The sequence below is a fragment of the Myotis lucifugus genome, unplaced genomic scaffold, assembly GCF_000147115.1.
Source record: "Myotis lucifugus unplaced genomic scaffold, Myoluc2.0 scaffold_260, whole genome shotgun sequence".
In the NCBI taxonomy this organism is placed as follows: Eukaryota; Metazoa; Chordata; class Mammalia; order Chiroptera; family Vespertilionidae; genus Myotis; species Myotis lucifugus.
In genome coordinates, this window is record NW_005871308.1 from 1,217,301 (window position 1) to 1,231,620 (window position 14,320).

Here is a 14,320-nt window from a genome sequence, read left to right on the forward strand (position 1 = left end):
CTGTGCAGTCCTGGGCTGAGAGAGACCCAAGTCCACCCTGAAGAAGAGAGGGTGGTGTGGCTTTTCTAGAAGGGCCTGTGATTGGGTCAGAATCTCTTTCTGTTGGTCAGTTTGTCTCCATTACTTTTCTCAGTTTCTATACCTTAGTTTCTCTCTCTCTCTCTCTCTCTCTCTCTCTCTCTCTCTTCCCTTCCCTCCCTCCCTCTCTCATTTCCTCTCTTCTCTTCCCTACCCTTCCTCTCACTTCTCCTCCCCTCTTTTTTCCTCCCCCCTCCATTCTCTCTCTCTCTCTCTCTCTCTCTCTCTCTCTCTCTCTCTCTCTCTTTCCTGTGTCTACTTCCCACCATGCTTCAGGTCTCCAAGAAGCCAACAGCCTTACTCAGAACCCAGTGGGGACAACCTTCACCCCACTCCTGGCTTCCACCTGCCTCTGCATCTCCCGAGAGCCACAGCTGGCCAGTGAGGGATGGGAGATGCCAGGGAGGAATCTGAGCCTCTCCACACACTCCTGGAGCCGCCCCCAAACCAAGAGGACATGGCCAGGCGATGTCAGGTGTCATCCACCCAAAGCGAGTGTGAAGGAGGAAAACAAGGGAGTGGACGAGAACAAGGAGGAGGTGGGTGGCTGGCACCTGGCAGATAAAAGTGTGTGAGGGCGGATGGGAGAGGGAACAGGTGGGGAAGGGTCCAGGGAGGGTGGAATTCCAGGACAGAGTGGGAGCCAGCCTGAGGGTCTTGCTCAGCCACAGAGGTCCTTTGAAAGTGGTGCATTATTCTCCTTGTCTCTGGGCCCCGGAGCTGAGCAGAGGGCCAGGCCCATGGAACACCCAGGAAATGTTTGCTGACCTGAATAAAACACTCAGAGCAACCATGTCCTGGGTAGGCACAGGGAGGAAAGGGGGCTCTGGCGCAGCTTGAATTCACAAGGCGGGGAAAGGCAACCACCAGGAGACTCTCCGGAGAGCGGGTCTGTGGCCCTGTCCCTGGGGCAAATGCTGTCTGCCCTGCTGGGTTTGGTCCTCTTGAACCCACAGACGCAGAGCATGGCCAGAAAAGGCCAGCAGCTCACAGATGGACCTGTTCATTCATTACACAAAGGCGTCCTAAGTGGCTGTTTGTGCAACGCTCCTGGGTGAGGTCCCTGGCCTCCCTGTGAGTGATGTGCATGGAGGTGGTGGGCACAAGCGACAGAAGATCAGGAGTGGGTGCGGCTGTAGATCAAGTGGGACGATGAGCATGTGTGGGAAGGACTTGAACGTGTTTGCAGGCTTCAGTGGGAACCACTGAGGGACAGGGCAGAACTGGGACAGGGGGAGGGTCCAAGGGCAGCCCCCAGCCAGCAGGCTCAGGGCCAGTGGCCACTACTGCTGCTGAGCTCACTTCCTGCTCTAGCCACTCAAGGGGGGGGGGGGGACTTTCTCCTAGAGACCTGGCCCTGGGATTTCCAGGATGCTCACAGCTCCCGGGGGCAGCCCGCTGAGCCCACAGTCAGCCACTGGACAGCCTCTTTCTTCCCGCGAACGGCTCCATCTGAAGTTACCAAGAGGTGTTTGGGTATATTTGGTTCCGTGAGTGCTTCCCAGAGTCTCTTCTAGGCTTTTCTGGCTTTGATTTCCAAATCAGCTCTTGCTAACACGTGGCCCGACACACGGTACTCTGCTGGACCTACCTCTTCCGGATCTCCACCTCCCAGCCGAGCTGACAGGTGTCCACGCGCCCTTGGTCACTCGGCAGTCACAACGTTCCTTCATTCTGGACCACAGTTGAGTCTAGCACTCAGTTTCATCCTGAACTGTGCTCCCCAGCCCCAGCCCTCCCTCCCTGCTGCTCCTCCAAATACCCCAGCCCCCGAGGGCCAGAGAAGAGCTGGGATCCCCTTGAAGACCCCAGCATTCACCCCCAGGCAGCCTACAGGCTGCTCCCAGAAGAAGCACCAGGTCCTGGCTTGAGCCCTGGCTGGGACCCAGCCCCGCGCGTAGGGACGCCCCTGCCGTGGCTGGCTGAAGCTTGTTGTCTGAGGCGGCCTGGGATGCCTGGGAGTGGGCAGGGAGGGTGGCCTGGCAGGGCTCAGAGAGCAGGCACACCCTGGGTGAGGTCATGCCTGCCTCACACCTCTGGTATTCCGGCTGATCTCTATCTCCTGCCCCAGGCCTCGGGTTACTCCTCAGAGATGCAGGTAAAAGAGGTGCTGATATTGCAGATCAGGCCGGAGGCAAGACAGGGCTGCAGCCGAGCCCGGCCTGCCTGTCTGAGGCTCCCGCCGCCACCTCTGCCCTACCTCCTGCCACCCACCGGGTGGACAGACAGACAGAGGAGGCTGGCGACCCCATGAGAGAGACACCTGCTCCCCAGTATGGCACCTTCATCAGGCTGGGTGTCCTGGGAAGTTCCTCCTCCCACTCCTCCCCCAGGGAGCCAGGCCAGGAGGAGGGAGCCTGGGGGGTGGGAGGGGGAGCAGGTTCCCAACGGGCTTTCCCCTTGGGAACTCACTTAGTCACCTCCCACCCCACCCTCTGGGCCTCCTCACCTCCACGGTAACCAAACCTCAGTAATTCCAGGAGTCATTATCAGTAGCGACCATACGATTTATCACGCAAACTTTTGAGAATGAAAGGATGAGATTGTTCTGGGCAAACGAGTATACGGGTGCCCTGATTCTTGAGCCCCCGCTGCACCCCCAAGAAGGTACATGAGCATTTTGACGAGAAAGCCTGATCCTTCCCGGGCCTGGGGTTCCCCAAAACCAGAACAGCGTTCATCCCTGGATCCTTCTTTGTAACAGAATGGGGGGGGGGGGCGGGGTGGCAGGCTCCCTAGGGACCAGAAAAGGGGGACAAATGCCAGCAGCTTTCGGGAGACTGACTGATGTTTCTTAGTCCCTCTACTACCCTCATCCCTAGACTGGTCTCTGAGTGAAGGAAATGGAGCCGGAGGAGGATGGCAGGCCACACGGGTGGGGGGCTGAGACATCCTCTCCCCTCCCATCCCATCTTCATACCCCAACGCACCCCCTGCCCTCCCCGTCTGCCTCCTTCATACACCAGAGCTGAGCCAGTGGTTCTCAACGTGTGGTCCCCGGATCAGCATCGGTATAACCTGGGAACCTGTTAGAAAAGCACATGCTTAGGCCCCGCCCAGACCTACTGAGTCAGAAACTCAGATCTGGAGCAGCCAGAAGCACTGCTTTCCTCCTCGATCTTTACCAGGTGTGCGACCCCCTGGGAACCCTCTTATAGCACAGATCACGGTAGGAGGTTAGATTATGGTTCGGGAGGTCTGGGAGGGGCCTGATCGTCTGCATTTCCTAACAGCTCCCAGGTGAGGCCGATGCTGCTGGTCCACACACTGCACTGGGACCAGCAGGGCCCGGACACCCCGGTTCTCCACTCTAGCTGCACTTAGAACCACCTGGGGGCCTTTAAAAAACACCAGGACCTGGGCCCTGCATGCAGAGATTCTGATTTCACTGATCTGAGGTGAGACCGGGGCATGGGTGGGTTTTAATATCTCCCTGGCGAGTCTAACACACCAAGTGCTCAGCCCACGGTAGTGAGAAGTGCTTGATACACATGCACCCCCTGTCCCCACTCACCCTCTAGGCTCCCCTCTCCCGTCAGTCTTCCTATTCCCTCCCACATCTCCTTGCCCACATCTGCAGACATTTGGCACACATGAGCGCAAGCACATGGACACCCAGAGGCGTGCAAAGACAGAGCCTCAGACGCACACAGAGGTGGGCAGGCAGGCGTAGGCTGCAGGCATGAGTGTGCACACCCAGGCGAACCAGACGTGGACGACCCATTTGTGGCAAACACCCACAGGTGTATATAGCTAGATGGACACACACACAAACACACCACACCTGCAGGAGCACACAGCGGCCGCAAAGGACTCAGAGTCCTCCTCCATCTGTCTCCACGTGTGACTCTTTGTCCTGTTGCTCTGGGCGAAGGGACCCAGCTCTGTCCCTGACAATATGGAAAACAGGAAGCCTGCGCTTAGGCTCCCCTCCTCTCACTCAGCACAGGCCTCCCCGGGAGCCATTATTACACCCACCAGGCCCGCTCAGCCTCGGGATCTCAGAGGGGGGAACTCGGAGGAGCCCTGCCCGGCCCTGGCGCCCAGGCTGGCCATGAAGGGGCACGGCCTTCAGGTGCCCCTTTTCCGGGGTCTGTGGCTGTCTTCTGCCCCTCAGCTCATCACAGTGCTGCCGCGTTGGGGCCTCCTTTGAGTTTAAAATCCTGCGCCCCACCCTACACCCCACCCCGAGCGCTGGGCCCTCCCCAGACAGGCCTGATTGATGACTCAGGGGGACCGCGGCGGCTGCAGGCCTGTTTTATGATGTCATTAGGCGGCTTCGGCAGCGGGAAGGAATCCCTCCTGACATCATAAAGGACTTGATATTTCGCTAATGTTATCTTGGCGGCGTGTCGCCCTGACATTTTCTCTTTGCTGCGCTCCCCCCAGGACCAGGAGTTGTCTAACGACAGCCTGGAAAAAAATGCAAAATAGACACATGCACCCTCGGGGGACAGCAGGGGAAAACTAATAGACCAGCCCCGGCTCCCCGCCCACGGAGGTGGTTTAGGTGGGAAGCATGATGTGTTTGTCAAAGGGGACCCCAGCTGTCTTCCTCCCGCAGCCTCTCCCCGCTTGGGCCGCCTCTGCTCGGCAGTGGGAAGAGATCGGGCACTGAGATTCCAGAACCAGCTCTGCCACCCAGAGGTTCTGTGGCCGGGGCCAAGCCCTTGCCCTCTGGGCCTCAGTTTCCCCATCCACACCCCAGGGGGTTGGGCCCAGAAAATTTCAAAAACTATCTTGGACTCTGTTGAGGGCCTTGAAGCTGTGAGGTTGGGGGGGCGGGCGATGGTGCCACAGAGATAAGAGAGAGGGACCCCATCCTAGGCTGGGACAGCTGGGGAAGCTGGGTTTACAACCCCCCACCCCAGGAATGGTTTTGTGGGACAGACTCAGAATAGCAAGAGGTTTCCCCATCCCAAAGCCCAATGCCTTCAAAGACCAAGACCAATTGCTGATTCTGAGGCAAATTCCTTGCACAGGCCAGGCAAGCAGAGGCCCACAGAGCCTTTCTCTCATTCCCAGGGTGGCTTGGGAGCTGGGGAAGGAGATAGATCCAACAGTCACCGGTACCTCCTAGATCCACCTCCAGAAGGACCTAGGGCTCAATCAATCCCAATCCTCTCCCCCAGCAGCAATCACCCATACCACCTCCCCCAGAATCCCGCAAAGATGGGCCTCCAGCTCATCGCCTCCAGGGATAGGGTGCTCACCCCTCCCCCCAGACAGCCCAGCCATCCCCTTCCCTGTGGCTCCCACGCAAAGGTCCAAACTCCACCTCCTGGGCATGGTGGGACATGGCCGCTCCCTCCATCCCAGGACCCTGCAAAGACATGCACAAACGCCTTCCCCTGACCCCGACCCTCCACATGTGCAGGAGAAGCCAGTGGTAACCTTTGATTGCCCGGGTTGGTAGACAGCCACTCCTAAGCTTCGGTATCTCCACAATGATGAACAGTTCATTGATTCAACAAATATTTATTGAGTGCCCATGATTTGTTAGGCTCTATTCCAGATGGTGGAGACAAAGACAAAAATTCCTGCTCTCAAAGAGCTTACATTCTCTTGGGGAGTGACAAGCAACATAGAAAATAAAGAAGTAAAAATGTGATAGGGTCTACTAGAGGGTGATAAGTGCCACAGATAAAAATAAGTCAGGAAGAGTGGGGAGTTCCTCACAGAGAAGGTGACATTTGAGTAAAGACCTAAAGGGAATGCGAGAGGGAGCCATAAAGATATCTGGGAGAAGGGCATTCCAGTAAAGGACAGAGTACGTGCAAAGGTCCTGAGGCAGAAATGCGGCTGACATGTTTGGGGAACAACAGGAGGGTAGTGTGGTTAGAGGGAGTGAGATAGGGAAGAAGAGCAGAGACAGTGAGTGACAGGTGCGGAGGTTGATCTTGTGGGGCCTGGGGCCACTGTGATGACCTTGGCTTCTACTCCGGGTGAGATGGGAACCATTGGTGGTTTTGTACAGACAAGTGATGTGATGTGACTTGAATGTCAATAGAATCACTGTGGCTGCCGTGTAGAGAACAGGCCCCTGGGGAGTGGAGGGCAGATGGCACACATGAGCACAAGCACATGGATACCCAGTGGAGGTGGAGGGAAGTAGTTGGGTTCTGGGTATATTCTGAGGCTGGAATGACACACGCCAGGCATTGCCCCTGGCCCTATGCACCACTTTCTCTCATCCTTATAACAGCCTATGAAGCAGGCCGTTTATCCCTGCTCTACAGAAAAGAAAACTGATTTCAGGAAGGTCACACAGCCAGGAAGTGAGAGATTCATCCCAGGCTTACCCGAGCCTGAAGCCCAAGTTCTTCACACCCCGCCTCCATGCCTGCCTGTCAGGGTCCAACAGGGAGAGCATCCAGCCGCAGACCCCAAGAGAGGGGGACAAAGCCAGCACACTGGCCAGCTCATTTGGAAGTGTCCATAAAGTGTCATCTTAGCATGCTTTCTCTTTATATGAAAGCTCAAATGATACATATTGGTGCTAAGTGTTTTTATTTTCATTTCTACAGTTCCCAATTTTTAATCATTCTTTTTGTCTTACGTTCCATCCGAAATCATCAGCGAATGGAGAAAACAATAAGGAGAAGGAAGAATCATTGAATATATGAGCAAGAGCACCTTGTTTCTTCCCATCAGCATTCCTGTCCCAACCCTGCTGTGGGCCAGGCCCCGGCCAGGGAGGCTGGGCAGGCAGGGGGGACTCTGACCCGGCCCTGCAGGTGGAGTAGAAGAGACCTTACAACCAGCGAGCAGAACCCTATCCGGGATGAGGCTGCCTGGAGCGACCTGGGTAACTGAGCAGAGAGGCCGGCCAGGGAAGGCTGGCATCTGAGCACAGACAGGAGGAAGGGGAGCCCCGAGTCAAATACCAGAAAAGGTCCAGTAACGGAAGAAGAGACGTCGACAGACAAACAGTTGAACTGGGCAGAGGTGCTCTGAGCGTGAGCCAGCAGGTCTTGCTGCGGGGGGTGGCAGAGCTGGACCAGCCCTGCAAGAAGGCTTAGAGGAACCTCCTCACAAAGGTAGGACAGGAAGTCAGGGGTTCTGGGGCAATTTTTAAAAATGCCGTTCAGCCCTGACTGGTTTGGCTCAGTGGATAGAGCGTCGGCCTGCGGACTGAAAGGTCCCAGGTTCAATTCCGGTCAAGGGCATGTACCTTGGTTGCGGGCACATCCCCAGTAGGAAGTGTGCAGGAGGCAGCTGATGGATGTTTCTCTCCCATCGATGTTTCTAACTCTCTATCTCTCTCCCTTCTCTCTGTAAAAAAATCAATAAAGTATATATTTTTTTAAATGCAGTTCAGTGGAGGGAAGGTGGGGGGGGAGTAATCAACAAAGACCTTGTATGCATATATGCATAACCCACAGACAATAGGGTGGTGAAGGCATGGGGCAGGGGACAGGGGAGGGTGGAGAGGATCAATGGGGAGGGAAAGGGGGACATATGTGATACTTTCAACAATAAAGAATTATTTAAAAATAATAATAATAAAATAAAAATGCAGTTCAGGCCATAGCCAGTTGCTCAGTGGTTAGAGTGTTGGCCTGTGGACCAAAGGATCACGGGTTTGATTCCGGTCAAGGGCACATACCTCAGTTGCAGGCTCCATCCCCCACCCTGGTCGGAGAGCATACGGAAGGCAACCAATTGATGTGTCTCTATCTCATCGATGTGTTCTCTGTCTCTCCCCTCCCTTCCACTCTCTCTAACAATCAATGGGAAACATGTCCTCCAGTGAGCATTAACAACAACAAATACAATAAAACAAAATGCAGTGTGGGATGCAACAACCTTAATTCAAAGAGCTCAGGAGTCTGTGTGTCTCTGCGGCTAAGTCCACATGGGGGGTGAGGGGTGGGCGTGGGGGACCCTCTCTAGAGGCTGAAGTGAAATTCTGAGGCTCATCTGTCACCTCCACAGCGGCCCAGGGCCAAGTCACTTCAAGCAAGCTGCGAGAAGGGAAGGAAAGAATGGAGAGAGAAAAGGGATGAAGGAAGAAAAGAAGAGGGAAAGAAGATGAGATAAGGGAAAAGAGAAGGGAGAGGTAAATAAGTCCTAAAGGTGGGCAGGTCCTTCTCCGCAAGCACACGCCCTGGTCTGGTCAGGGGCAGCAGCCTGGGAACCGGAGAGAAAGCTTCCCTCCAACATTGCAAAGGGGCAGGAGGATCCAGACGGCTGCAGCCACACAGGAAAGACGAAGCGAGCACCTGGCGCTGCTGCAGCCACATGGAAGGTTCCATCCTGCTCACCTGATACAGCTGTACCTGCGTCCTGAGGTAATACCACCATCCTCACAGGTGGACGTGCACACCCAGAAAAGCACCCACATAGGGGCACAGCCATTAACCGACGCATGTACAGGGGCAGACTTACAAATGTGTATGACACAGAGAGGCACTGGAAGGAACACACATGCTGTACAGTGATGAGTGACGCTTGTGTGGATGCCAACAGAAAGACGGGGACCCACATCCACAGGTACAGAGATGGTAAGACACGCACCAACATGGACAGGCCTGTGCAGACGTTGAGAGGTGTGTACAAATGGACATCGCAGAAACGGACAGAAATACACAGACACACATACACGATACTGACAGATGGGTGCCTGTGAGAAGTTCCCTCACATGTAGATGTGCAGGCACACATACGCAGGTGCACACTGACACACCTTGACACACAGATGTGCACAACTGCATGGATGCACCTATTCTTGTACTGGTATGCGATGCACATACACACATTTATCAGGACACGTGGGCCCCGATGTGTGCTCAGACACATGCACACACACAAAGGCACGCTCAGGGACACCGGCCCGCATGCTCAGGCATTGCCAGCAGCCAGGATCGTGAACACGACGGGGCTCTGTTCTGACCTCAGGCTCCAGCTCTCAGCGTCCCTGAGCCGGCTGTCCTCAGCCAAGTCCTCTCGTGCCCCACTCCTGCCAGCTGCCTGGCTCTGGCTCTGCCTCGCTCCCGGGATCAGTCCCTCCTCCATCCCTTCATCTGCCCACTGGCCTTCGCCCAGGCCCCAGGCTCCAGGATGGCAATTGCCCCATTCTCCCAGGTGCCGACTCAGCCAAATTTTACACCCAGAAGTGGAGGCAGGCCAGAGGGCTTGTTGCAGCCCGCTTGGGACATCACGGAGGGGGCGGCGGGAGGAAGCCAGGATCCTGTAGTGGCAGAGAGGAGAGCAGCCCCAGCTGCCGTGCAGGCCTGCCTGGCAAGCTGCGGGCTTCCTCTTCTCCAAGTCATCCACCCTCTGCAGGCCTCAGGCTCCTCACCTCGGAAATGAGACAATATCCTTGCCCCAGTGACATGTCAACTCAATATCTACATCGCCCAGATAACAGAAGCCCACTGCCAAGTCTTCCCTTGTTTTATCTTTATAGTAACTCTAATATCTATCTTATTTCCCCTGTTTTAAACTGCATGGCTCTGAAAGGGTGAATCACTTACTCAAGGGAGCAGACAAGACTGGGACCCAGGTTCCTGCTCCATCTTCCACGCATGAGCTTCCTCGGCCCAATCACTTGCCCACAGCAGACATCACTAATCGATCACAGTCTCCTTTTTGGTGAAACCAGACTTGGCCTCAGAATCCTTCTCAACGTGGCACTCCAGGCAGACACCGATAATCGGCCAGAGGCAGCACACAGGATGAAACCATGCCATCCTGTCACTACATCTGACTCCTCTAATTCAGAGGGTGGATGTGGCAATTCAATGAAATCAAGGGCAGAAAGCACTTTAGAAGAGCACAGTGACGTGCCTATCCGAGGAGTTTTCGTACAGTTTCCAAAGGCTGTTCACACCCCAGTCCCCCCAAGTCCCCACTACACGGGGGAGAGGATTAAGGCGAAGACGGTCACTATCATTGCTCCATTTCGCAGAAGAAGAGACTGAGGCTCGGGCAAGTGAGTCCTGGGCCACCCAGCTAAGAGTCAGAGGTGGGCCTGGGATGCAACATTGGCCCCTGTTTCAGTGCTCCCCCAAAGCCCACAGCTCCAGCCCCACGGGCCACGCCAGAGTGTGTGGGCATGGGGGCGCCAGGGCGGGGAGCAGAGACAGAGGACCCAGTCTCCTCCCAGCAGAGAGGAATCGACCCTAGGACTAATTGGTTCAGAGTGCTTCTTTTGACCCTAATTAGCTATTTGTCATGTCTCCATTTGCATACCAGAAAAGATGCAAATTTGCATATTTGTAAATGAGGCCGGGCCTGGATGTGGGTTCTGGAAGAGCTTGGCAGTTGCTGGCAGGCAGGGAGGCAGCTGGCTCTTGCCACTGAAGCATGGGCCGTGGAACGAGGAGATTTGGAAGACAGCTCCTTGGCTCCGGGCTCAAGGGGCTCTCAAAGGGGGTCACACGAGACGGCCTGCCTGTCCCCTCCCCTGGGGCTGAGTGGTGGGCACGGAGAATGGGTGAGCCCAAGGCTGCTATTTTGTTTAGATGAGACTGGGAGGGGGGGAATATAAAGTAATTTCAGGACGCTCTGTGCTGGGAAGCCTTCTGTTCCCGTCCTTGGATAGAATCTGTAACACTTGCAAAGTGGGGGACGCCCCCCTCCACCTCGCAAGAGAGGAAAAGGTTTGGGAGGGAAGGAAGGTCAGGAAAGAATTGCACCCTAACTCTCTCTCTCTCTCTCTCTTACTTTCTCTCTGTCCCCCCTCCCCCCAGACTCTCAGAGGCACATATACACTTTACACACATCTACAACTCACACATACACGTTCACAGACACACACACACACACACAGCCTGCGCCCTCACCGCGCCCCCTCCCCCCGAGCACCCTCACATGCAGCACCCCAGACCCGGAGGTGCACGTGCAACTCTCATCGGAGAGGCACATTCGCACATACAGACATTCCCAGACTTCCCGCCACATACACATTCACGCCCTTACACATACAGACACACACTCAAACACTTGAACATAGATGTAGGCATACAGACTCACTTAAGCTGTGCGTAAATATTTACATACACACACACACACACACACACACACACACACACACACGCCATACATGAGCACATCCTTGCTAAGACCCAATTCCCAGGCAAATTCTAGGAACTCTGACCCCTCTGCCGAGTGCCCAACACCTCTGCGGAAAGAGACAAAGAAGGCTAGGTAGCCCTCCTTCCTAGAAAGGGGGCGGTCTGTCCCCAGGAATTGGAGCCCAGGTAGGGACCGGTGTCTTCTCTAGGAGAGCAATGTCTAGGGCATGCCCCGGTGCCTTCTGGGCTCTGATCTAGGGCTTGGAGCAGGGTCTGGGTGGGCCTTGACAAACAAGAGGGCCCGGGAGGCAGGGGCAGGGAGTGGGGCCTGGCCCGTGCATGGAGCCGGAAAGCCTCAGATTTTCCATGTTGACCTCAGGGGCTGGTGTGGAACGGGTGGCACAGGCTGCTGCACCTTCGGGCAGGCGGGCACCAAGATGCCAAGCTCAAAGGGAGTCCCAGGCCCAGGAGGCTTCCCAGGATGGGGACCCAGGTGCTGACTCTCAGACCTGGACATCCAGGGTCAAGGACCAAATGCCTCCACCACGGTTCCCACTGCCAGCGCCTCCTCCCCAGTGCCTGCATCTCAAAAGGCAAGCTAAATAGCTCCGTATTTGTAAATTAAATATAGCTGCACTCCAGCTTTCCAAAGAGCTGGGAAGGAGAGAAGGAGAGAGAAAAGACAGAGAGGAAGAGAAGAAAAGCTGCCGCCCTCAGGAAAGTCTGGCTGGTACAGATTGCCTGAGTCATGAATATTCATCTGGCGAATGAGGAGAGCGGGAGTTTGCATAACAGCTCCACCCACCCAACTGAAAGAAATGTCACCGCCTTTGCCAATAAAGTGCCAAAGGAAGCCGGTGGAGGCTGCCAGCCAGACGGTGCCAAACTGCTGACTTCCACTCCCAGGCGTGGAGAAAGCACATTGTTTCCGGCCCAGGGAGCCGCCACTTGGGGCCGGGGGAATGGAGCTGGCTGCTGGGAGCGAACCAGGAGGAAAAGTTCCACTCACCACCCCCAGGAAGCCTGGTGGGTAGGACACCTGGGCCACAACCCCTCCAAAGAGAGCTCAACCCGGCGATCGAGGGCACCCACTCTGGCCGACCACCAAGGGCCTGGGTCCCAAAGGCGAGAGCTCCGTGCTTGGGCCTCCCTGACAGAAATCTCAAGAGGGTCCTCATGGGTCCTGGGTGGTTACCAGAGACCAAGAGGCAAGGGGACAAACTAAATGTCACTTGGGGCCTCGATGTCCACCGTCACCTTGGCCCCATCTTGCAGAAGGGAGCACCCCAGCCACAGGTGACTCTTTCCTGTCTGGGTCACACTCACTTCCAAGCCCATCCTGCTGTCTCTCATTCCAAGAAGACTCGATGCCCTTCCCCAAGACAGGGTCTGCCTCTCCGTCCTCGGCACCCGAGTCCTGGAAGTTTACCGTGACGCCAGCCTTTTCCCTGCCCGTGGCTGCTTCCTCCCCCAGGCTGGGCGCTCTGAGGTCAAGGGCTGATCAGCCGGTCTAGGTGTCCCAGCCCAGCTCGAGACTCAGGAAGGCATCTTGAGCAATGTGTTGAACGGAGCTTCCATCCACTTCCATCCCCCTGCCTGTATGGTACTGGCCCTGGGTCCTTTCTGCCACCCTGGATCCTGCTTGTCAAGTCCCTGGGAGGTGCCGAATCCTGACCCGGTGGCTCAGTCTGGACCCATTGGGATCAGGACTGGTGCTCTGAGGCTGCCTGCACCCCCCTCCCATCCTCAGGCCCCACGCCCCATGAAGAAAGCCGAGCGGCTGCAGCTCCCCGTGGCATCCCATCCTCACGGCGGCACCCACTCAGTGGTGTTACAAACCCGCCTGCCCGCCCGTCTGCCGCAGCTGGCTCCTTCCAGTAATTACCTAAATGAATGGAAGAAGCAGAGCTGGAGAGAGGAGGTTCTCTTCGTACAGAAAAGCAATTAGGGCCGTGGGCGTCTCCAGCTGCTGCTCCTGTTATGTAAAGTTTGGGATGTGTATTTGGGACTTAATGAGGATATTTATGTGTTCACATCTTACCTTCGCAGGCTGTTCATTTCAAGCATCCCAAGGATTCTTGGGCCAAGCATGCAGCCATATAAGCCAGGAGACAGGCTCCCAGGGAACAGTACCACCTCTGGGCGGCCAAAGAGCCCCTCTCCCAGGGCTCATGGAACCTCCGAAATTAAGGATGACACCCCCCTGGAGCCTGGCTCCCTTCTGCAGCAGCCCTGACGAGTCCACACTCCGCTCGGGGTCTCCAGGGACTGGAATTCCTTTCCTGTCTCTGTCGTGGTTAAAGTATCTGCAGCTATTGCAAAGTTCTTCCTAGACTGGGCCAAAATTTGTCTCTTTGCAACATCTCCACATCAGGGTAAACACTGCCCTGGGGACCACATGTCACTCCCTCTGCCCCCGGTCAGCCACTCATCCTGCAGGAGCTAAATTGGTGTAAAAATTGAAAAAACTTCTGTGGCTGAATAAATCTGAAAAAGTTCTAGATCAAAGTTTCTTTGCTGCAGGACTCCTCCGGCCTGTCCTGTGCTCACGTGCACTGAGCTGTGGGTGCTACCTTTCATGGAACCAGAACCCTTTTCTGTGGAACAACCTCAAGAAACTGGGATTCCAAAGAGCTGTTTTAGGGAACGCTGCCTCAGTGGGCTGAAAGCAAGTGGCTAATCCTTGGCCTGAGCTACTTCAAGCATTCCTCCTAGATGGGACGGGATGCCTGGGCCTCTTCCCACCACGGTCATTTCCTGTAGGCGAGCTCGGCCCAGGGATCCGTGCTCCTCCGCTGCCTCAGACAAGCTCTGGCCACTGCAGTGCAGAAGAGCCTCTGCCTCCTATATCCAGGACCCCATGCTTCCACTGGTGTCCTCGAAACACCATCGGAGACACGGCAGCTGAATCGCACTGAGTGTCTTTCCTAAAAGTCCTCCCAACGAGCCAGGACGGAACTGCAACTCCTCAGTCTGCTCTCCGGCCCGGCGTGGGAACCTCAGGCCGACGCCCTCCAGGCCAGGTATTCCAGACACAGATGGACAGTGAACCACAGTCCCTGGACAGACGGACAGTGACCAACTAGCAATTCACACACAGTGGGGCTTTTTTCACACCACCGCCCAAAGCATCAATTTTTCCTAGGTTCTCATCACCTCAGCTCACAGATGAACTTTCCAAGCATGCAGGGCTCCAGGCCCAGAAGTCTTCCCAGACCGAC